Source organism: Xyrauchen texanus, chromosome 49 (assembly GCF_025860055.1).
Source record: "Xyrauchen texanus isolate HMW12.3.18 chromosome 49, RBS_HiC_50CHRs, whole genome shotgun sequence".
NCBI lineage: Eukaryota > Metazoa > Chordata > Actinopteri > Cypriniformes > Catostomidae > Xyrauchen > Xyrauchen texanus.
In genome coordinates, this window is record NC_068324.1 from 531,501 (window position 1) to 556,500 (window position 25,000).

At 40.8% G+C, this 25,000-nt stretch overlaps 1 protein-coding gene across 1 annotated transcript in view; it reads right to left on the bottom strand.

Moving 5' to 3' along the window:
- LOC127640475 (PDZ domain-containing RING finger protein 4-like) overlaps nucleotides 1-25,000 on the bottom strand; it is a 56,166-nt gene that overhangs the window by 20,343 nt on the left and 10,823 nt on the right.

The window sequence follows — 25,000 nt, forward strand, 5'->3', positions numbered from 1 at the left end:
GGGGGATTGTCCCTGTAATAAGGGCTCTGTATAATACATTGGTACTCAGAAAGTTGCTGGTTCTATCCCCACAGTCACCACCATTGTGTCCTTGAGTAAGACACTTAACTCCAGGTTGCTCCGGGGGGATTGTCCCTGTAATAAGGGCTCTGTAAGTCACTTTGGATAAAAGCGTCTGCCAAATGCATAAATGTAAATGTACTACAGACTGGTCTCACTACTACCCTTCCTGTCTAAAACTCTTGAGAGCGTCGTATTCAACCAGTTGTCTACTTTTCTCTCACAGAACAACCTACTTGACAGATGTCAGTCTGGCTTCAAAAAAGGACACTCAACAGAGACTGCCCTCTTGTGAGTAGCTGAAACCCTGTGACTGGCGAGAGCCTACCTTATCATCCATCCTCATCTTCCTTGACTTGCCTGTTGCCTTTGACACAGTGAAACACAAGATCCTACTGTCCACCCTCTCTGACCTGGGCATCACAGGAACTGCACTTGGATGGTTTGGGTCATATATCACTGGCAGATCGTTCAAGGTCTCCAGGAGAGGAGAGGTGTCCAAGACACACCAACTGACCACTGGTGTTCCTCAAGGATCAGTACTTGGACCCCTTCTCTTCTCAATGTACACAATATCACTCGGTTTGGTTGTTGAGGCACATGGCTTTTCCTACCACTGCTACGCAGATGATCTCTGGTCCAAGCTCTGCTCATTTCAAGACTGGACTACTGCAATGCTCTGTTGGCTGGCCTTCCAGTTAACACAATTAAGCCACTGCAAATGGTCCAGAATGCAGCAGTCATGTCACCCCACTCTTGATTTCACTCCACTGGCTACCAATATCTGCCCGCATCAAATTCAGGTCTTTGACTGTGGCCTTCAGGACAGCCAATGGACCCACACCCACTTATTTCAATTTACTTCTCCAGGTCTATGAACGAGCAAAGACTGGTGGTCCCATCACAAAGAGGCTCAAAGTCTATTTCACAATCTTTTACATTCTCTGTTCCACTGTGATGGAATGAACTTCCAACCTCCTCACGATCTGCTGTTACCTACTCAACATTCAAGAACCAGCCGAAAAAACATCGGTTTGCACTTAACCTGCACTTAATGTGCACTTCTGTGCTAGCATCCGTGTGCTTTACTTCAGCCACTGTGTAAACTTGTCGAAAGTTGCATATTTAAAGCTAGTGACGTGAGAAAGCAAATTAGTATCTTCATGCAACCGACCGCATCAGTCCCCATTCACACTCATTGTATGGAAAAGAGCAGCTTGAACATTCTGCCTAACATCTCAGAAGACAGAAAGTTCTACAAGTGTGGGAGAACATAAGGGTGAGTAAATGATGATTCATGTCAAAATCCCCCAGTAATCACACAAACACAGATTATGAGCTATGATCAAAACAACGGAGCATGACAATAGCAGTAATTAAAAAAAGCAGTAATAGCACTGAGGGGCAGTTCACTCACAGCGGCTGCATCTCTGTGTCTGTTCATCAGTAATCTGTCATTAAACTCTCACAGAATGAATTGAGCAGATTGCATCACGCAGGAGTCTGATTGGCTATTAATGACTCGCATTATATCATCCAGCAGCGGCCTGTGAGAAACACTTAAAGAATCATTTAGAAAACATATTTGATTGCGACGTACGTGAGAAAATAAAAAAACCCTCTAACAATCTTGAGATGTGCGCAATCACCATTTATATCATATCCTGCACAATATTCCTTCTGTATTTGAGAATCCCCTTCAAAAAACATTTGTTTAGTGAGAGACATTCATTCCATCAGCTTTCAGAATAATGAAGCGATTACAAACTTTCCTTTATAACGCGCTGTAAATGTTTCAATGAAGATGTAAATATTCAGTGAATCTCACTATTGACTTCTATTGTAAGTGGTTGTCAGCGTTATTTACTAGACAATAATTAAACTGATGGCACTTTTGTATTTCTATAAGCTGCCTGGCATTAATCACCTGTATGGTAAAGTAGGCCACTTTTCCAGCCGAGAGAAACCCTGAAATCAACACAAAGTTTACTCGCTTGAACACCCCTCGCCACCAATCAGCATTTAAAAGGCGTTGAACAGCCCCTGGAGCTGGTTATGAAGTGTCCTGGTATAATTAGCCCACACTGCTGTTTTAAAGGTGCTTTCTGGAAGCCTCTGTTTTGTCTGCGGGACAGATTCACGGAGCAGAGCGACGGGGAAACAAAGGAGCGGGGCAGATAAACGAGCGTGCTCGTGGATTATGACAGGCGGCCAGATAAATGAGCAGATCTGAAGCATTCGATCTGCTGCTCCGCTCTCAGAATGAACAGAAACCGTTTGAAAGAGGCGGAGGGGAGGATGGAGGTGTCCTCCTTATTGTTTAAACGAGAGCGAGATGGAGTCATTCATCCCAATTAAGGATGTGGATGATCATTATTCCTGCACTGAGGCAACAGACACAGCTCAAGCAAACATTAGGGATCTATATTTGGATTACATTCTCACCTACTGTACAGTATATACTTCCCTAAATGTTAGACAGATATAATTTTGATATTGAAAGTCAAACATGTCATGTGGTGTTACTGTCCAAATACAGTCAAATAAATCTCATTTAAAGATGAAATTCATGAGAGAGAGAGAGAGAGAGAGAGAGAGAGAGAGAGAGAGAGAGAGAGAGAGAGAGAGAGATGTTTGCATGAGTAAAACAAATTAATCTTTTATTAATATTTCTTAAGCAGGGAAACAATTGTTTAAAAATATGATTCATTTTGGAAAAATCCACCAAATCAAAGACAGGTGGTGCAACCCTGAGAAAACATCTTGATATTCATAACTTAAAAATGCATATCTGTAAAAAAAAAATAAAAAAAATAAAAATAAATATATATTTTAGGGCTGTCACAATTGAACACGTTAATTCAGTGTGATTCATTTTAGTAAATATAACACGTTGAAAAAAAATTACGCAAATAATCGCACCATAATAAGGAAGATACCTGAGGAATGCTTGCAGTACCACCTGTTTACTCCAGGGGGCAGTAAGTGACACTTCAGCTGTATGAGCAACACACAGTTTATACAGTGAAGAAACACTTCAGCGGAACAACACAAACATGTGTTACATTCTTGTGTTTAAACACTCGATGGAGCTCAAATCTGAACTAAGAGATCTCAAGATGTGTTTAAAGATTGAGTATTAAATTATAGTTAATGACACAGTGAACTAATAATGTATGTTTATGACGCAACACACCCGAGACGCTACACAAGCACATCTGATGCAGGTGTACATTGACGGTTCTTAAACAAGCCCTCATAATAAATCTGTGATTGATAAATTCACTTGTGTAATGGATTACTGTGAACTGTGTGTCAATGATCGACTTATGATCAATAATATGGTAATAATCAATACATTGTGTTCTAAAGACGCTTTTTATATCATCTTATCAATGATGAAATTAATCTTCTGATACAGTAATGCATTTTAATTATCTGAATATATGTATAATTATTTCATCATTATATATTCATTATTGTTATATGAGGGGCTTTCTCAGTGAATATTTGTATATGAATATATTAATAAATTAATTTATTGGGACACCATGTAATTCATTTGATTACAAATTTTAATTGATTGACAGCCCTAATATATATATATATATATAAATATATTTGAAAAAATAAATAAAAATAGTTCTACCAAAAAAATAAATTAAAAAAATCCATCTATCTATATACATATATATATATATATAAACACAAGGACATGTGTGTTTTTAAACTAGATTTGTTTTTTTTTTCTTTTTTATCAGTTTGGAAAAATTTATATTTTCAAATGTTTTCTTTTTTTTTTTTAAACATGGATTTTACTAAAAAATACCTTATTTTGTGTTGAAGAAAATATAGCAGAAAAGATTCAGTTATGTGTACATTAAATTACTTTTAGCATAAACTAAATTCTACATTTGTAGTCAAACATGTAAAAATTTAAGTTTTAATTTAAAATAAATAAAATAAATATTATTAGTGATTGTTTGTTACCTTTACAAAGCGTCATCATGTATCATCAGTCCTAAAGAAGAAAATGTCATCATATTAATTTGTTTACTTTAGTAAATTTCACTTGTAAATAAAATCTGTACATTTTACTTTTCAAAGACTGTTTCCTTTAAGGATTTTTAAGTAAACCCCACCCCAATATATTTGTGCAGTTTACCCTGTATCCATATAATGAGTCACCATCATTTAATCAGTTACCACGGTTACTTTTGTGGTTACTATGGTTTTCCTATAATACAACGGTTACTATGGTTTCTGTAGTAAAAGCAGGGTTAATGTTCTCAGGGTTTACATATAATTTATGGAAAGTGAACACACCCTTAAAATCAATCATGAAATATATTGATATTAACATATTCTGCACAATTCAATTAAACATGAAAATAAAGTCTTGTAAATAGTCTCTAAATGTCTCTTGTATTTCCGATGGTTTAATGCTCTTAATGAATAATTCACAGAGGAAAGAATTCATTCAGTGCTTATATGTGACCAGAGAACATGTCAGTGCAATAATAACCATCATACATGTCTAATGACATCATCACGCAATCATGTGTAAAACCTTCATGACTCAATCACACTTCAGACTGGCATGTGGCACAACACCTGGACTATCTGCTCACAGGTGAACGTGTGTGAATGTTTGCACATGAATCTACAGAAGCTCGGGAATCAAGCAGGATTTCTCTCGTCCACACACTCACAGAAAGCCACTTTAAACATCTTCCTCGATGAATAAATAACTCTTGTTTTGACAGCAAATCTCTGAATCTCTGTGAGTGTCTTTTCAATGCGGTTGCACAACACTGAACTTTATGAATTAAAGATGATTCATTTATCACTAACATGCATCAAACAGAATTGAATGCATTTGTAACTGCTTTAATGAAACTGACTGTGAATCTGGACTTTCTGGATAATAAACCCCATAGACTTACATTAAAGGAGGGACTCCAGTCATGTCTAGAGAGCAGAATATCACAGAGACTGTTTTCAGCCAGTAAACTAACATGTAGAACACACTAGTTACCACCTAGCAACCACCCAGAACACCATAGCAACTTAACAACCTACTATCCAGTAGAAAATTATATTTTACAAGGACAAAGTTATTAAACACAATTATTACAGTTAATACTCCTGTTTTGATCAGATGCCATAAATTCGAGGGATCATGAATCGTTAGTGCTGCATCGACTAATTGATAATAATCAAAAATGAAAATAATTAAGAACAAATTGCTTTGGGGGTCTGTGTATCTCAGCGAGTATTAACGCTATCACCGCTGGAGTCGTGAGTTTGAATCCAGGGCGTGCTGAGTGACTCCAGTCAGGTCTCCATAGCAACCAAATTGGCCCGGTTGCTAGGGAGGGTAGAGTCACATGGGGTAACCTCCTCGTGGTCGCTATAATGTGGTTCTCGCTCTCAATGGGGCGTGTGGTGAGTTGTGCGTGGATGTCGCAGAGAATAGCGTGAAGCCTACACATGTGCTACGTCTCCATGGCAACGCGCTCAACAAGTCACGTGATAAGATTCGCGGATTGACGGTCTCAGACGCAACTGAGATTTGTCCTCCTGCACCCGGATTGAGGCGAGTCACTACGCCACCACGAGGACTCAGAGCGCATTGGGAATTGGGCGTTCCACATTGGGGAGAAAAGATACAAGAAATAAAGAAATAAAATTAACAAATGTATTACTTTGTCGGATATGTGTGATGTGCATGTCCAAACTCTGCCATTCACGTCACTTTACCGACAAGCTCCATTTTCATTAAATGAATGTGTCTAAATATAAGATCTGTTATTTATAGTCTGTCGTTGAAGTAAAATAAAACATGAATTTGAATCACACACAGAACGGACGCAGTAAAGAAATCCTGCGTCTCATTATGATGCACTTAGCTGAAACACTTCTGAGAGACGCGCGCTGAACGGCCGCTATTCTTAAAGAGACAGTACTGTTTTAGCGCTTGTTGACCATATCAACGTAAACTCAATGAACACACGCGTGTAAACAGAACAAATGATGCACATAAACAACAACTCAACAGAATCAATAGAAACAATATATCAGAATGTGGAATTTATGTGACATAAATAGACACTTTCACATAATATAGTCCATATATAAAGGGTGGCCAAAAAACAATCGATCAGTGTCACTATGTTTAATTGCTTATATCTTTAAAATGCATAAAGGCGCCTGCACGATTTTTGGCGTACTTCTACGACTTCTTGTAAACAACAAAATGACGTCACTGTGATGTCATCGTGAGCAACATCTTGCTACAAATATATAAATAAGTAAATCGTTTAAGTTTTAAATGTAAGTTTAAATGGCAGCAGACGTAAGTGCTTCTCTTGTTTTAAACCATTTGCATATTTATCTGTTACTCGCGATGACATCACAGTGACACAGTTTACAAAAAGTCGTAGAAGTACGCCAAAAATAATGCAAACGCCATTATTTTAAACGGTATTGAAGGAGTTCCCATCTATGTTGGGCACTTATTATCTGCTTATCTTAAAGACATCTCGATTAATTAACTGTATAACTGAAGTTTAGTTTAACTAGCATCCTTTCCAGGAATATTCCAGAATGAATACATCGTTAAGATATGTTCCTCTCGTTCCTCTGTGGAACACAAAAGAAGTCTCAGTCACCATTCACTGTCACTATATGGAACAAGCTGCAGTGAAAGTGAATGGTGACTGACGCTAGCATCTCTCTGTCTAATATCTCCACTGAAGATAATCATGTGTGTTTGGAATGACATGAGGGTGGGTAAATATACACACAAATGTTCATTTGTGCTTGAACTAACCTTTTAAATATCCTTTAACTTCCACAGTGACCAGTCGTCTCTCCGGAGACTGAACGGATGAACGCATCAGCAGCTCGGCCGCAGCGCCAGGAATCAATTTACATTTTCATAAATACAATTCAATATAGAGGTGAAAGGAGCCGTGCGTTTAGCCAAGAAATGCCATTAAATTCCCAAAAATGTAATTCCCGTCGCTGAAGGGGAGCGAGCTGTTAACGTATCCGTTACCGGGCCGACGCTCGCGCCAGCTAAATGTCTCATTTCAATAATAAGTGTCAGAGCTAAAATATGACTCGTGCTTTGGTACTGTACAGACGTTATGAGTTCATAAATCACGGCCAGACAGACAGAGTGAACGGCTCCCTGCACGCCCGACTCGGCGGGAAATAAAACCGCCATCAGATCACCAGGGAAATCTGACCGTCACTTTCACAACACGAGCAACACGAGCGGCTAAACAGCAAACCTTCCTCTCTAACCAGCAGACACGGCAGCAGCTCGACGCCGGTGGCTGTTCTCTGACTCTGCAGGAGCGCCTCGTCCAGATACACTCAATTAATCCAATCAGTTTCCTGGTTCAGTTCATCTCGTGACACCTGACAGATACATGATTTCTGCACACATAAACTTGCTTTTATCAATCTTTATAAAACATTTAACATCAAGACATGATTTTCAATGAACCTGTTCACTAACTTACTGAATAATAAAGTACGGAAATTACAATATTATTTATGTAAAGCTGCTTTAATGTATTGTGAAAAGCGCTACAAAAATGATGCACTTGCTTTCTATTAGTGTGTCCACACTTGTAGTTCGGTTCTGTTGGTTCTGTTGATTCGGACCAAAAATGAAAACGATACATTTAGGCGTGGTTCGCTTTAGCGTTCACACTGGCATTTTAAACACCGAACCTAACCATATAAAACCAAAGGCACGACCTGATTGGACAGATTTTATGATGTATATTTTTGTGACAGAACATCTAAAACAATTCTGCTGCTGCTGGTGAAATACACTCGTTATATTATAAATGTATATATGGTGTATTTTTACCAGCTGAGGACAAACGAAGAGTTAATAAAATGTGTAAAAATTCAAAACAGCATCAGGAATTCCTCCGTTGCACACACAGATGAAGATATGCTGTGAGGACGCCTGACGGCGGTTCCGACGCCTGTCCCGAACTTAATGTATCGCTCCTATGATGAGAAGAACCAGGCGTGCTTGAGGTCATTATTAGGCGAATTACTTCCTGCTTATTGGTCCGTTTAGACGTCTTTGGTCCATGTTGCGTTCATATATCAATCGAACCGCACCAGAGTTTGTTTGGAAGCGGGCAGAGACCCACTATTCAGGCGGTCCGCTTGTTTGGTGCGCACCAATGTTCAGATGCAGCGTTCACACTTGTTCAAATGAACCGCACTAACAGAACAATCAGAGTTCATTTTAATTCAACCAAACCTGCAAGTGTGAACACCACTTTATGGTGCATACATACATACATACATACATACATACAACGTGAAGCGAGTGTTTCACACGCCACAATTACATACAAAGTCAACGCAAAGACGCGAATAGATGCGAATTCACGCCAGGCGGCGCAATTGAAGCGAATGGCGCGACTCGAACACGCAAAATCGCTTAATTCGCGTAAAAATCCGCATGACGCGTTGTCGCGAAATCCTATCAGCTTTGAGATTGTCCGGATGTCACTGACGTACTGACGTAGTAGCAGAAGAAATCTGGAAAAATGGATGAAAACATTGTTGTAGCGGTGTGTCATACATGACACAACGTCATACGTGTACAGAGACCGGACGAAAAAAGACATCGCTTGGAGGAAAGTGCGCGAGGAAGATGCGCGTGAAAATATGCACGTCTACTTGATTCCAGCTATTGGTTGAACTTTACTGTGAACCACGTTGTAGAAGCCCCTCCCCCTGTCCTTTTCCGGAAGAGAAGCGGGAATACTAGCGGGTTCGCGTTAATCACGAGTTTAAATCATAGACTGTAAAAAAAGATGGCCGACGCCCCTTCGCTCTTTTCCATCGGTGAGAACTGAAGCCGCCAGTGTCCGATATGGCGCTGACATCTTGGGACTTGAGTCTGCGCAGTTGCGATTTCGGGACCAGACCTGCGCAGTAGTGAGCAGGAAGTAAAGCCGCGAAATCAAGGCCCCGCCCTCACTCTCGCTGAATCAATCGCAAGCACACGCCCCTTTTGACTTATGACGGTGTGAAATAATTAATTATAGAAATTTAGATATTAAATTTAAAGCTCCAATCTCCTCAGTCCTCCGAAGATCCCGAAAAAAAGTCAGTTGGTGCTTCAGTGACTACTTCGCTCAGAGAACCTGTCAATCACAGCTGTCAATCATGATGTCACAGCAGCGTTTTTATAGCATCAAATAACTAAAAACAAACTTATTTTGAAAACAAACACTTGAAATGACATCAACGTGATAGAAACGACAGTAAATGACAGAAACTATCTTTGGAAAAAAGATATGTGAAGTGTAATTTAATTGTTCAGTTGGTCTCACGTCCCGTTGAATAACATGGGGAGGCGGGGCTTATGACCTATACTAGGACCAGCCACCGGGGGGGCGATCGAGACATTTTGGCTTCACTTTTGAGGGCTTGTGCGGCACACTTGATTAAAACACACATTTATAATCCAGCGGTCAAACCAGTGCGAGAAATGCAAGGCAAAAACTTTCTTCGCGTTGTATGTGAACGCACCATAAGTGCGGTCAGATTGAGTAGCCCTGCCCATTCTGAAATCTGATTGGTCCAAAAAATTTATATTAAACATTATTTTTAATGATTGTGTTAAATAGTGAATTCCTGGTGAAGAACTACACTACCCATAATTCTAAAGAGAGATCCACCAATCAGAGCATCACGTCAAAACAGCTCCGCCCACTCCCATGATGCACTGTGAATGAGTCGCTCTGTTGGTGTACATCTGAATATTCTGCAATAAAATGACTATATATTGTAATAGGGACAACTTTAAATCAATGGCTTTATATATTCCCATCGTTTTTTTATTCAATTCGCAATGCATCATGGGATTGTAGTTCACTCCCTCATTAAAGGCGTCAAGTACACGGTCTTGTATTGCTTCAAATTAAAGTTTGTCATGTTGCAATTCACCCGATAGCTTGTCGCTTTGGTTCGTGGCTCATTAACTCTTATGAAGGATTTTATGAAATCATTATGAGTGAAAACTTACAAAACTGTAATTGTAAAGTGCACGCCCCCGAAGGCAATTAGCATGCTATGAGCTGTATTTGCATAGTGCCAGACGTTTGTTGAGTGCAGTGTCATTACAGTCCTGGACATACCGATCACATTGAACAAGCACCGGGAGGGTCAAAGGTCATCAGGGCCTCGGTGCAGCTCCCTCACGTCTGTAACAGGACGACACACTGAACACTGATCAATCAGGTTAATCAGTACGAGCAATAATAATAGAGATGCTGGAAGAGACGGAGACAGTCTTTATGTCTCAATCACCTTCAGTAAGTGGCTATAAACCCTTCAGTCGTGATATAAGATCTTCCATTAAACTGAAGTTTATGTTATCGGCCTGAAGCCCAAACAAACCCTAAAGTCTCACGGCATCAACAAACCTGTTGTGCTTCAGCCTGAAGTAATTAATAACAGCTTTATTCACCTGCTGTTGTGTTTAATTCAGCGTTTGATCAGACGTCTGTAACCGGAGACCCGCGCCGTTCTCATCACGTCTTCTGTCTGTGTCTCGCGGCTCTTCACGGATAAATTACAGGTTACAAACTCAGAACAAAGACGAGTGAGAAGAGCTCATTGTTTAATTCAGAGTCACACAAAGAGTCTTTGTCTCACACAACTGAAAGACGAAACTTCTGATTGTTTTTGCTTCTGTGTATTTCACAGTACAGAGACTTAAAACTATTTGAATACTGTAAAAACGACATTTCTTCCATCACAGACACAGAAGGACTCGCTGTATCTTGTTATTAAAACCCATTAGTGACGCAACATTATATAACGCCGTTCTGAAAGCCATGTCAATCAAAAGCTGAATGAAACATCATTAAAATGATTTGCTCGGTTACATTGATTTCAAAGACGACATCAAACTGTGTTCCAGGAAAGTCTTCTGTACTAAGGAGTGGTTGATGGCGTTAATTACCCACAATGCACCAGTGTGAGTGGGCAACCTTCGGACTTCTAGAAACCGATAACAACCAGCCAAATGACTTCATCGCAGCAACAAGAACGGTTTAGACGGTGTACCTGAACACACAGTCCATCTGTAGGGCTGGTTCATGCCGAGTTAGTTCGTGAATTCACCAGCACGACCAGAAGTTAAGCTGGTAGTCACTAAACCCGTTGGGGCACCGTCATCCAAAACACAACATCCGCTGGACTTTTCAGGACAGAAAACATCAACATGAGCTTTCCGGAAGGCAGTTGATGTGAACTTACTTTGAAACGACATGTAAAACAGTTCAGTGCAGCTCAGACTCATTTAGTGTCATGAGAGGCCACGAATCGAACACATCGCTGTGACCGCAGCACCTGTAGAGCGCCGCATCGACTAACCCATCGATTCACAAACACACACACAAATGAATATTGATCATCCATCGAGAGGGCCTGAGAGGACTGACGCTTGTGTCTATAGAGTAAAAACAGAGTTAAAAACACATAACGATTTACTGTGGCCAAAACTTTCCATTCGCTTTTAGTGCAACAGAGTGAACGTTTGCACTCAGAGCGGCTACGAACCCCTGAACAACCATCCGTTGCCACGGTCACGACATTTCATGAAATCAGGCTGTAGATGTGATTACTGAATAAACCTATTAATGAATAAACTTTCAACAAATAAATCAACAAATCACTCATTTAATTATCAGACAAACAAAAGTATGACTTTATGACTGAACTAGCGCATGTGTTATATTTATAGCATAAACATATAACCCATCAAATTACATATCATAAACATATCACATGCAATAATACATGAGACATAACATAGCATATAACATAACATCAAATAACATATCATAACATAAACATGTAATATGCCATACAGTATAACATATAACGTATCAAATAACACATCATAACATGTAGAATCTGATAAAACATAACATATATCAAATAAGATATAATAACATGAACATATAACAAGATATAACATTGGATATAACATATAACATTTCATATAACATAACGTAAACGTTCCTTAATGACTTGCGTAATATCATTTGCAATAATGTTGCACCAGTCATGTCATTTTCATCTAATCAGGCTGTAAACATGAACGAATCGATGACTGAATGAGCGCAGTCCCGCGTTAATGCGTATAACTTCCTCAGACGTGTCCGGTACTTCCTCTGTGACGACCGCAGGTGTTTAATTACAAAACGCTTTGCCAAGAGTCTTTAGATCGCCCCATCATGATTAACACTTCAAACCACTTCTGTCCCTAAAGACTCCCCACATGAAGAGCATCACAGGGGTCTGGATGTGAGAAACCAATGAGACAGACGGGATTTATATTCATTCGGAGCGTAACAGTGCTGCCAACAACGCCGTCACATGTGGAGCCAATACAACACGGGATACGAGCAAATGATTTGTGAAATTGGAAAGCCGAGCAGGAGAGAAATGAGAGAGAGCGAGCCGTGGAAATCTGCTCCACATTTCCCTGTAGGAAAGCGTCTGTTTGAGCGAGATTCCTCTCATAACTGCTCTACTCTAGTACTTACAGCAACATCTCATCCAAAAACTCAACATAAATGCTAATTCTGCAGAATCCTCATGCTGGCCTTTTCAAAGTCTTCTGAAGCCAAACAATAGTGTGAGGACACGACTCGGCATTTCAGGGACCAGTTTGAGATTCTGAAACGGCAAATGAGATTTGAGAAAGTCATATGGGTTTGGAACAACACGAGGGGGAGTAAATTATGACAGAATTTCCATTTTGGATTGAACTGTGTCTTAAGGTTAATCAGAAAGTCTTTTCTGTGGCGGGGGCGTTCACTCAGAACCCCTGAAGATCCTTCCGGGCAGACTTCAGTTCAACTCTAATCAAACTCTAATCAAACATCCACCAGCTAATCAAAGTCTTCAGTGACATGTGAAAATTACAGCCGTGTTTTAGAACAGGCGGGAAATGGAAGCGTGAACTATAGCTCTCTCAGAGGATTAGTAGTAACATTATGTAATTCTTGCAATTCCGGCTTCTCAGCCAATCATGATGTAGTACGACTCCCACCGCCACCAGTTTAGGACCCGTCCCGCTGTAGGGGTACGTTTCTCTCCCCTACCGTCATCATAGTTTGAGCGGGAATCCTGACGCTGAACCGTAGGACCGTATGAAATATGCTAATAAAAACAAAAAGGAGTGATTTGATAATTATATTCACCCATTGCTAATTTAAATCAAATCAGATGATTGACAAGGCGATGTGAAACAGGAGACGTTAAACAGGCAATCGTGTCATAGTATATCAGGCGCCTTCAAAAACAGACTAATCCTTCAAGAGCCAGAATCATTCGACACGTGTCAATTTACCAAGTGATGCTTCAGCAAATAATCCAGCACTTTGAGAACAATGTTCCCCAAAGACAAACTGGAAGGATTTTAGGGATTTCACCCTCTACAGTGCACAATATAGTGAAACGATTCAAGGTATCTGGTCAAATCTGCGTAAAGTGCAAAACGAAAACAACTTCTGAGTGTGTGTGATCTCTGATCCCTCAGACGTCACTGTCTTAAAAAACATCCTTCATCTGTAATGATATCATGAACATGTGCTTGGGATTACTTTAGTAAACCTTTGTTAGTGAACGCCACTCGCCGCTGCATCCACAGATGCAAGATGAGACTTTACTATGTAAAGGAGAAGCCGTACATCATCACTGTCCAGAAGCGCTGCCGACTTCTCTGGACTCAGTCTCATCTGAGATGGAAAGAAGAACAGAGGAACTGTGTGTTTTGGTCTGAACAGTAAAAGGACCATCCAAGCTGTTATCAGCGTCAGGTCCGAAGCCAGTGTCTGTATGTGTCAGGGGTGTGTCAGTGCCCATGGCATGGGTATCTCACGCATCTGTGAGGGCACCATTAATGCAGAAATATAAGTACAAATTTTGGAGCAGCATACACTGCCATCCAGCACTGTCTTTTCCAGGGACGTCCTGCATGTCCAGCAGGGTAAATTCAAATCACACACTGCCCAGATTACAAGTGCATGTCTGTGTAAGCAGAGAGTGCGGGCGCTAGATTGGCATGCAGTCCTGACCATCTCCAGATGACAATGTGTGGCACATTATGAGAAGACCCCGTACACTTGTGCAGCTGAAGACATGCATAATGGATGAATGGGGAATAATTCCACTTTCTAACAAACCAACAAGAAATGTGATGGAATATGTCATAAATGTATTTATCATTAAATAAACAGTAACAGTTCCAGAGACAGTTTAAACTGTGTTTTGTGGTCTTGTGTTGTACTTTAGGCTACTTGAGGATTTAATAGTTGTAATTTAATTTCGAGTTGGACATTCATAACGTGCATCAGTATAAGATTACGTGTATTCTGACTATAGATGTGCTGTAAATGCAATAAAAACGGCTCATTAGAATCATTCTTTCAGGATCGGACTGCACCGGAAGCGTATGTGTTTCCCGCTGGACATAGATTCAAAAGAGCCGGCTCGAGATCGGGAATGAAATACACTGGTGGATCTGTACATCTAAAGTGAACAGATCTGTAAACCCTGTAAAAATGCACTTTTACTTTAAGGGCCGATATTTGCATCAAATGTCTTACGTAAGATCATTTAATCGGTTAGGTAATGCAAACTCTCAAGGCTGAGGGGGATTCCCTCAAATAAACATTTATTTCTGTTTTATGATATAATATGTACAAATAGAACTTTAATTGAATTTTAAAAACTATATCAGAAGAATAGAAGTCACTGGTTCCACCTCAAAAGGTATATTTATACACTACAAAGAGCAAAAGCACATATAATTGTACATAAGAATTGCTATAAGCGCTTTAATAAGCTGCTTTTAACCCTCCGGTACACCTGCTCCATAGACTTGTATTGCAACTGCTTTACTGTGAACACAATTTCCCTCTGTTTTACAAACTGAGACGAATCGATACTAAATTCTGTGTAAGCTGCAACTTGGTCTTATAGAATCACGTTATTAAACATACTAAAATAATCGTTGTTTGTATCGTGACAGTTTCCTAATGAAACAAACACTAGTGGCGCTACAACAACGACAACGACTTTTAATCACTTTCACACAAATCACGAGAAAAATGCAGATTATCAGTTAATAAACACTCTGTTCTTCACACAATGCTATCTCATCTAAACACTTTTACTAACGCAAATGACTAATTTTAACGTTTGCATCACATAATCAACTACACTTATAGCTTGTTCGAGTGTGATCAGATTGTGCTCGACTGATCGAGCGTTGCACTTGTGATGGAGCGGGTACGAGTCCTGAAGAGCACATGAGTCCAAAATGACGCTAGTTGTGTTTTTCATCTCACATTTGCTCTTTCTGACACTATCGGTCAGGTTTAGGTTAAAGGTTTAGGGTCGGAGGTCAGTTTTGTTGAGTATTGACCTTATAAACCTCATCTGTTTCGGAGAACATTAAACTCGCTTTTAGCGCCACACGGTGGACGTTTGTTTGGGAGAACATATAACTCGCTTTTAGCGCCACACGGTGGACATTTGTTTGGGGGAACATATAACTCGCTTTTAGCGCCACACAGTGGACGTTTGTATGGGGGAACATATAACTCGCTTTTAGCGCCACACAGTGGATGTTTGTTTGGGAGAACATATAACTCGCTTTTAGCGCCACACAGTGGACGTTTGTATGGGGGAACATATAACTCGCTTTTAGCGCCACACAGAGGACGTTTGTTTGGGAGAACATATAACTCGCTTTTAGCGCCACACAGTGGACATTTGTTTGGGGGAACATATAACTCGCTTTTAGCGCCTCACAGTGGACATTTGTTTGGGAGAACATATAACTCTCTTTTAGCACTCACAGTGGACGTTTGTTTGGGGGAACATATAACTCGCTTTTAGCGCCTCACAGTGGACATTTGTTTGGGAGAACATATAACTCGCTTTTAGCGCCACACAGTGGACATTTGTTTGGGGGAACATATAACTCGCTTTTAGCGCCTCACAGTGGACGTTTGTTTGGGAGAACATATAACTCGCTTTTAGCACCACACAGTGGACGTTTGTTTGGGAGAACATATAACTCGCTTTTAGCACCACACAGTGGACGTTTGTATGGGGGAACATATAACTCGCTTTTAGCGCCACACAGTGGATGTTTGTTTGGGAGAACATATAACTCGCTTTTAGCGCCACACAGTGGACGTTTGTATGGGGGAACATATAACTCGCTTTTAGCGCCACACAGTGGACGTTTGTATGGGGGAACATATAACTCGCTTTTAGCGCCACACAGAGGACGTTTGTTTGGGAGAACATATAACTCGCTTTTAGCGCCACACAGTGGACATTTGTTTGGGGGAACATATAACTCGCTTTTAGCGCCTCACAGTGGACATTTGTTTGGGAGAACATATAACTCGCTTTTAGCGCCTCACAGTGGACATTTGTTTGGGAGAACATATAACTCGCTTTTAGCGCCACACAGTGGACATTTGTTTGGGGGAACATATAACTCGCTTTTAGCGCCTCACAGTGGGCGTTTGTTTGGGAGAACATATAACTTCGCTTTTAGCACCACACAGTGGGCGTTTGTTTGGGAGAACATATAACTCGCTTTTAGCGCCACACAGTGGGCGTTTGTATGGGGAACATATAACTTCGCTTTTAAGCCACACAGTGGATGTTTGTTTGGGAGAACATATAACTCGCTTTTAAGCCACACAGTGGGCGTTTGTATGGGGAACATATAACTTCGCTTTTAAGCCACACAGAGGGCGTTTGTTTGGGAGAACATATAACTCGCTTTTAGCGCCACACAGTGGACGTTTGTATGGGGAACATATAACTTCGCTTTTAGCGCCACACGGTGGGCGTTTGTATGGGGAACATATAACTTCGCTTTTAGCGCCACGGTGGACGTTTGTATGGGGAACATATAACTTCGCTTTTAGCGCACACAGTGGGCGTTTGTATGGGGAACATATAACTTCGCTTTTAAGCGCCACGGTGGACGTTTGTATGGGGAACATATAACTCGCTTTTAGCGCCACGGTGGGCGTTTGTATGGGGAACATATAACTTCGCTTTTAGCGCCACACGGTGGGCGTTTGTATGGGGAACATATAACTCGCTTTTAGCGCCACACAGTGGACGTTTGTATGGGGGAACATATAACTCGCTTTTAGCGCCACACAGTGGACGTTTGTATGGGGGAACATATAACTCGCTTTTAGCGCCACACAGTGGACGTTTGTATGGGGGAACATATAACTCGCTTTTAGCGCCACACAGTGGACGTTTGTTTGGGAGAACATATAACTCGCTTTTAGCGCCTCACAGAGGACATTTGTTTGGGAGAACATATAACTCGCTTTTAGCGCCACACAGTGGACGTTTGTATGGGGGAACATATCTCGCTTTTAGCGCCACACGGTGGACGTTTGTTTGGGGGAACATATAACTCGCTTTTAGCGCCACACAGTGGACGTTTGTATGGGGGAACATATAACTCGCTTTTAGCGCCACACGGTGGACGTTTGTTTGGGGGAACATATAACTCGCTTTTAGCGCCTCACAGAGGACATTTGTTTGGGAGAACATATAACTCGCTTTTAGCGCCTCACAGAGGACATTTGTTTGGGGGAACATATAACTCGCTTTTAGCGCCTCACAGAGGACGTTTGTTTGGGAGAACATATATCTCGCTTTTAGCACCACACAGTGGACATTTCACCTCAGAACTGCTGCGATACGTGTCATGAAGCGCGCAATAACAGTTTGCAAAATGTCACCACAGTCACGTAATATTCATGAGATCAAGCTGGATAAACAACAGCATGCCACAGACATAAATTACCCAGAATGCTCCTTTAAATCCTGCATCATTGTGTGTTTTACTACGATCATAACTCAGAAGAATGTTCGAGTGGTTGCCAGCTACACATTATTGATTTCATGTGTGGTCCATCATATACTTTGCTCTATTTATAGAGGGGTTATTTTCTCCTGATCCCCTGCAGGTATGTCAGATGTGCACATTAAATGTTCTCTCATGAGTCTCTGATGCGGTTCCGCTTCTGTTCAGAGTGTTTAAAGCGTCGAGGGCTTTCCTGACCCGACAGCAGCGTGAACTCGTCTGGAGCGTTTGCGTGTTCGCTCGTGACCTTTCCTCCCTCCGCGCGGGATTCCGAGATTTCACGATATCAGCTCAACGCTGGAGGTGCTAAACATCCGGCCCGTAGAGGGACACAGTAGACGAGTCTCTCTCTCTCTCTCTCTCTCTCTCTCTCTCTATCTGTCTATCTGTCTGCTTCTTATGTCTCTCTCTCTCTGCTATTGATTAATGCTGTATTTACTCTGCAGGTGTCTCACAGCATCTTAAAGCAATTTCCAAATCATCATTTCTAACCCCTCAGGTGGGCTCTCACCTTTTTACCCCCACAGTGTATAGACCAGAGAGTGAAGGTTACCCGACACATCAAATAATGTATGCATGAAACCCGCCTCCGAGCGAAACCCGTCATGCCACCTGAGAGCGCATTCACAACACCAGATGATATCATGAAGAACAGAGAACGACTGCTGGTTTAACTCATCTACACATTTATTATTTCTATTGCAAACTTGCTTATTGATTGTCAATGACTTGTAAACAAAGAAGGCTCCTCCCACTTGAATCACATCACAATAAACATCCCCGTATTAAAGCTGCTGTCATTGATTTTTTTATTGAATAGGCCTCGCAAAATGTTTCTACTTCCTAACAGGTGTAAGTGTGGTGACACCTGTGACACCTGTTTTAGACAGCCAGGAAACCGGCCAATCAGAGAACACCCCCTGACTGCCCACGAGAACAGTGTGCCATTGATTGACAGCTGTGTTCACGAGTGGAATATCACATGTCCGACATCAGAGACAGCGTTTACCGATTAGCTCTCGGTTTCCACGGTGACAGTAATGGACTCTTCCTCTCGGACACTGAAACTTCCTGTCTGTGGCTCTGAATGTGAGGCGGACGAGAGACAGACAGAAACAAGAGAAGATAAATCTCTCACTGAATGTGGAGGAATGATCCCAAAACACAACATAAACATAAACAACATATAACATAATCATAACATAAGGTACATGTTATATACATATCCAAGATATAACATAAGAAACATATATAACTGACCGTATAACATAAGATATAAAATAGCATAATATATAACATTAACATGTACATAAGAAACTTATGTATCATAACATATAACATAACTCATAACATATACTGATACTGTATATCATCACAGTAGATAACATAAAATGTCACATGACACATCATATAACATAACATTACATATGCCCAGACAGAATCTACGCGAGCAGAATTATGCGAATAACTCCTCAGATCTCTGCAAAATTGCAACATTTGTCCTTTACAAAAGTTCAGCACATGCCCGTCCTTTGCATGTTTGTTTAATACATATTTTAGCTAATTTGATTGAATAAAAGTGTAAAACTCTCAGCTTCATTTAAAGGGACAGTACACCCAAATATGAAATTCTCTCATCATTTACTCACCCTCATGTCATCCCAGATGTGTTTGACTTTCTTTCTTCTGCAGAACACAAATGAAGATTTGTAGAAGAATATTTCAGCTCTGTAGGTCCATACGATGCAAGTGAATGGGTGCCAACATTTCGAAGCTCCAAAAAGCACATAAAGTCAGCACAAAAGTAATAAATAAAACTCCAGTGGTTTAATCCATGTCTTCTGAAGTGATATTATAGGAGTGGATGAGAAACCCTGCTGAGGCAATCTCCACTTTAACTTTCACATTCTTCTTCTTCTTGTGTTTTTTGTGATTCATCTTCATGCATATACGCCCCTACTGGGCAGGGAGGAGAATTTCTTGCCAAAAATGACTTAAATATTGTTCTGTTTCTCACCCATATCTATCATATCATTTCTGAAGACATGGATTAAACCACTGGAGTCTTATGGATTACTTCTATGCTGCCTTTATGTGCTTTTTGGAGCTTTAACATTTCAGTCACCATTCACTTGCATTGTATGAGCCGAAATATTTTTCTAAAAATCTTCAATTGTGTTCTGCAGAGGAAAGTAAACACATCTGGGATGACATGAGGGTGAGTAAATGATGAGTGAACCATCACATTCCCCAAATTCCCTCAAATTTTCCCAGTCAAATTAGTGCAAAAAATACAGAAAACGTCCGCAGATTCAGTCTGGGCCTGTGTATAACACATAGCATAACAAACATGTGAAAATACAACATCGGGACGTAACGATGACTGGGGCGAGACGGAATATTTGGCCCGAGTGAAATCAAATCTGACACATTCTGCTCATTTATTAAAGATTTCAGAATCAAATTAGCTGAATTGTAACTGGCTTGTGTGTCAGAGAGTATTGGCGTTTTAAATGGATTTTGTAATCTGAATTAATTACTAGTGCGAGTGAGCTGATCTGAGCACAGCAGCCTAACAATTGATTTCATCTGGACAAAAGCTCGCTATCCCAAAAGCCTTTGTGTTCCCTGCATTGAGAAGCATCTCATTAAATGTGAAGTGTGTGTGTGTGTGTGTGTGTGTGTGTGTGTGTGTGTGTGTGTGTTATTAAAGCGTGTCACAATTGATGACACAGTTACATTGTACACATTTCTCTCCAGTGATTTCAGACTTCCTTCAGTATACTGCACATATAAGACTCTTCACATTTGTTAATCAGATCTGGGAAAAATGTCTGTTCAGACTACCAATAACAAAAAGAGACGCTGAGCTATCCCATCATCCCCAACGTCTTATCAAGGGGGTAGCAGAGAGCGAGTGTCATGACCCGGCCGAGGACACGAAGAGGAAACCTCTCACAGCGAGACGTGGGGCTTTTGTGTTGTGTTGCCCCCTCCTCACCTACCCCTCCATCATCTGCCCCGAGAGAGAGAGAAAGGCGCTCACAGGTGATAACGGATCAAATGAGCAGCGCAATTCTGATTCGTCGAGCGTTTGTTGAAATGTCAGAGCGGATATTGAAGCGCAGATATCTGACAGAACAGCACGACCATCTGTTTGTTAACTAATGGAGGAGAGACGACGAGACGAGTGTGTCTGAGACATACAGAGATACTCACACACACAGAACAATGTCGAGCTGAATGAGAGGAAGACACGAGCTCTTCTCCTTTATCAAAGCAACACACCGCTGCGCTAATCCAGCGCTCAAAGTGAGAAAAAGAGAGAATGCTAACCGGAATGACGCAGTAATATTTTTATGTGAATAAATAAAGATACATTTCAAGTTTCCACATTATTTGTACTTCGGATTTCTTCATTTTGTTGGACATGATAAACTAGCTTCATACCATGTGACCCACATTTGGTTTTCCACCATTGAAAATGGGTCAATTTTTCGCATGGAGCCATATTGAGAGTCTCATATCTCTGGGAATCCACCATATAGGGCCTTAAAAATGGACATACAAAGAGAGAAGTTTATTCTGAAGCAGTATCCCAAAGGGTTTTAAGATACCTTTAAGACTTCTAGAGTTATAGCCACTACAACTTTGGAAAATCTACACGAAAAAAGTGCTTTTTCCCATTTTTGGACACACGCCATTGGCATACAATACAACAAGAGGTGCTGAAGTCAGCTGATTTTAATAATATAGCTACTTATCTTTGAATAAAAGTAAAATAAAAATGCAGACACCTTCCTAAGGGTGATTTTTTGACCTGTAGTTTTGCTCCAAAATCCTTGGCGGAAATGGTCATTTTCACCCTCCTCTACAAAATAACAGATAACTCAGTAAATATTGTTCAATGACATTTAATAATGACATTGTCGAGTTTTGTCAATGATTCAGTTGATTAATTTGCGAATGTATTCGGTCGATTGTTTTCTGAAATGTGACTCAATATTCGTTGAATTCACAGCCTGATCTCATTAATATACACAGATATTTGTACCTTTATATCTGTGACATTTAAACATACATGTTTGTACGTTTGGACAGACACTAAAACATACAATATGGACGCTGACTATCACCGCTGGAGTCGTGAGTTTGAATCCAGGGCGTGCTGAGTGACTCCAGTCAGGTCTCCTTAGCAACCAAATTGGCCCAGTTGCTAGGGAGGGTAGAGTCACATGGGGTAACCTCCTCGTGGTCGCTATAATGTGGTTCTCGCTCTTGGTGGGGCACGTGGTGAGTTGTGCGTGGATGCCGCGGAGAATAGCGTGAAGCCTCCACACACGCTACGTCTCCACGGTAACGCGCTCAACAAGTCACGTGATAAGATGCGCGGATTGACGGTCTCAGACCATCCTCTCATGAGATCACATTGGAATACATCACAATCAAATCCACTTAAGAAAAAGTCTAGAAAATGACCCATAAAAGAGCAGCGGAACATTATGCTAAACGCCTCCTGCGGAAGTAAGAAAGCAACTGTGTTTGGACCAAAATGAGGGTGAATCACGACAGAACTGACTTTTTGGGTGAACTGTTCCAAGCAGTTCAAACACCACGAGTCTCAGGTCCAGATGCCCAACAGTCAATCTAAACACTTTCCTCGTCCTCACTCACAATGTTCTCCATCTGGAGTGGCTGACGACTCCTCCTCAATAATGAAGTCAATTAACGAGTTCTGCTTCTGCCTGGAATAAAGCTGCTCGTGTGACAGCCAACATCACACACACCCCATATGTGTGTTTTCATCAAGATCTGCTCGCTCCATTCTTTATGCACTACTCAAGCTGTTCACACACACATATATAAACACACAAACACACACACATATACATAAACACACACACACATATATATACAAACACACACACACACACAAACACACACACACACACACTCTCACACAAACAGACACATATACACACACAAACACACACACACATATATATAAACACACAAACACACACACACACACACACACACATATATACAAACACACACACACACACACACACATATATACAAACACACACACACACTCTCACACAAACACACACATATATACACACACACACACACACATATATATATAAACACACAAACACACACACACACACATATATACAAACACACAAACACACACACACATATATATAAACACACAAACACACACACACATATATAAACACACAAACACACACACACACATATATATACAAACACACACACATATATACAAACACACACACACACTCTCACACAAACACACACATATATACACACACACACATATATATATAAACACACAAACACACACACACACACACACACTCTCTCACACAAACACACACATATATACAAACACACACACACATATACAAACACACACACACACACACACACACACACACACACACACACACACACACACACACTCACACAAACACACACATATATACACACACACACACATATATATATATACAAACACACACACACATATACAAACACACACACACACACACACTCACACAAACACACACATATATACATACACACACAGACACACACTCACACAAACACACACAATTATATACACACACATACACACACACAGAGACACAAAACACATTCTCACACACACACACACACACACACACACACACACACACACACACACACATATATACAAACACACACACACACACACACTCACACACTCACACACTCTTAATCGCTCTTAATCGATTATTCAGATTGTGATTTAAAAGGTAAATGTATTAAACGTGCTTACTAAAGATAAAGAGGACAAATCATCTTTTAACAAGTGTCCCCACGAGTCGCTGAGAACGCGGAGGGGCCTTCTGACTGCTGGGGGTCGTGAGTCTGACTCCACTCCGCCCGGGGAGCAGCGGCTGTCGTCCGCCAGAGAGGGTGGAGAAGTGATCGAGGACCATGCGACGGTGTATCCGAGAACCGGCTTGACAATATAAATAATAGTTTTAATGATAAACTTAAAAGACAGCATAAACACACACATGACGGACATGTCCGCTAACGATCTCTCTCTCCCGCACGATCCTCTGCAGTCGACCTTTATCGCTCTCAAGGCTTGATTAGCCTAATACGGGACCGGGTGTGTAGGATCACGACCCGGCCCCTCCCTCCGCCCTGCCACATTGTTATTGATGAAACTTTTAATCTACATTTAAAAGAGATATCGGTCTGTAGGACGAACACTGTTTCTCCTTCTAATGGCATTACTGATATAATGGAAGAGTTCCATGTTTCTTAATCTTAACGTTTGTGGCCACTCCCCTTTTTCTAAAATCCAATTAAAAACTTCAACCAGAATTGGGGACAATACTTGTATTGTACATGGGTGAATGTGCAAACAGATAACATTCGCTTCACTTTCTATGTTAAAGGGTTGGCGAGTCGCTTTGCATAATCGTGTCGCCTCTGATGTGAAAAGGCCTTAAGTGTTGCCAGCAGTCTACAAACTATTACAGCTCCATATGTTCCTGTACGCAGAGACAAAATACTAATAATAATGAATAAATAAACATTTTCCAAGTCTATAAAAGGGAACTCTATCTATTTCAGCCAACAGTCTGAACACACACACATTATTAATAGAGCTGTCGATTATGTAACGCTGCAGTGATGGTTTAGTCTCGGCTGAGAAAAATCTGGCGAAGGAATTCAGTAAATATTCTCTTTTCATATTCCTGCTCGGAATGAGAATGAGAAACTTGATGAAGTCAGCAGCCGTAGGCACATTTCCACTCTACCTGAAAACACACACAGTACACACTCACACAGTACACACACACACACACACACACACACTCTCTATCTATCTCTCACACTTGTGTGATCTTAACTCTC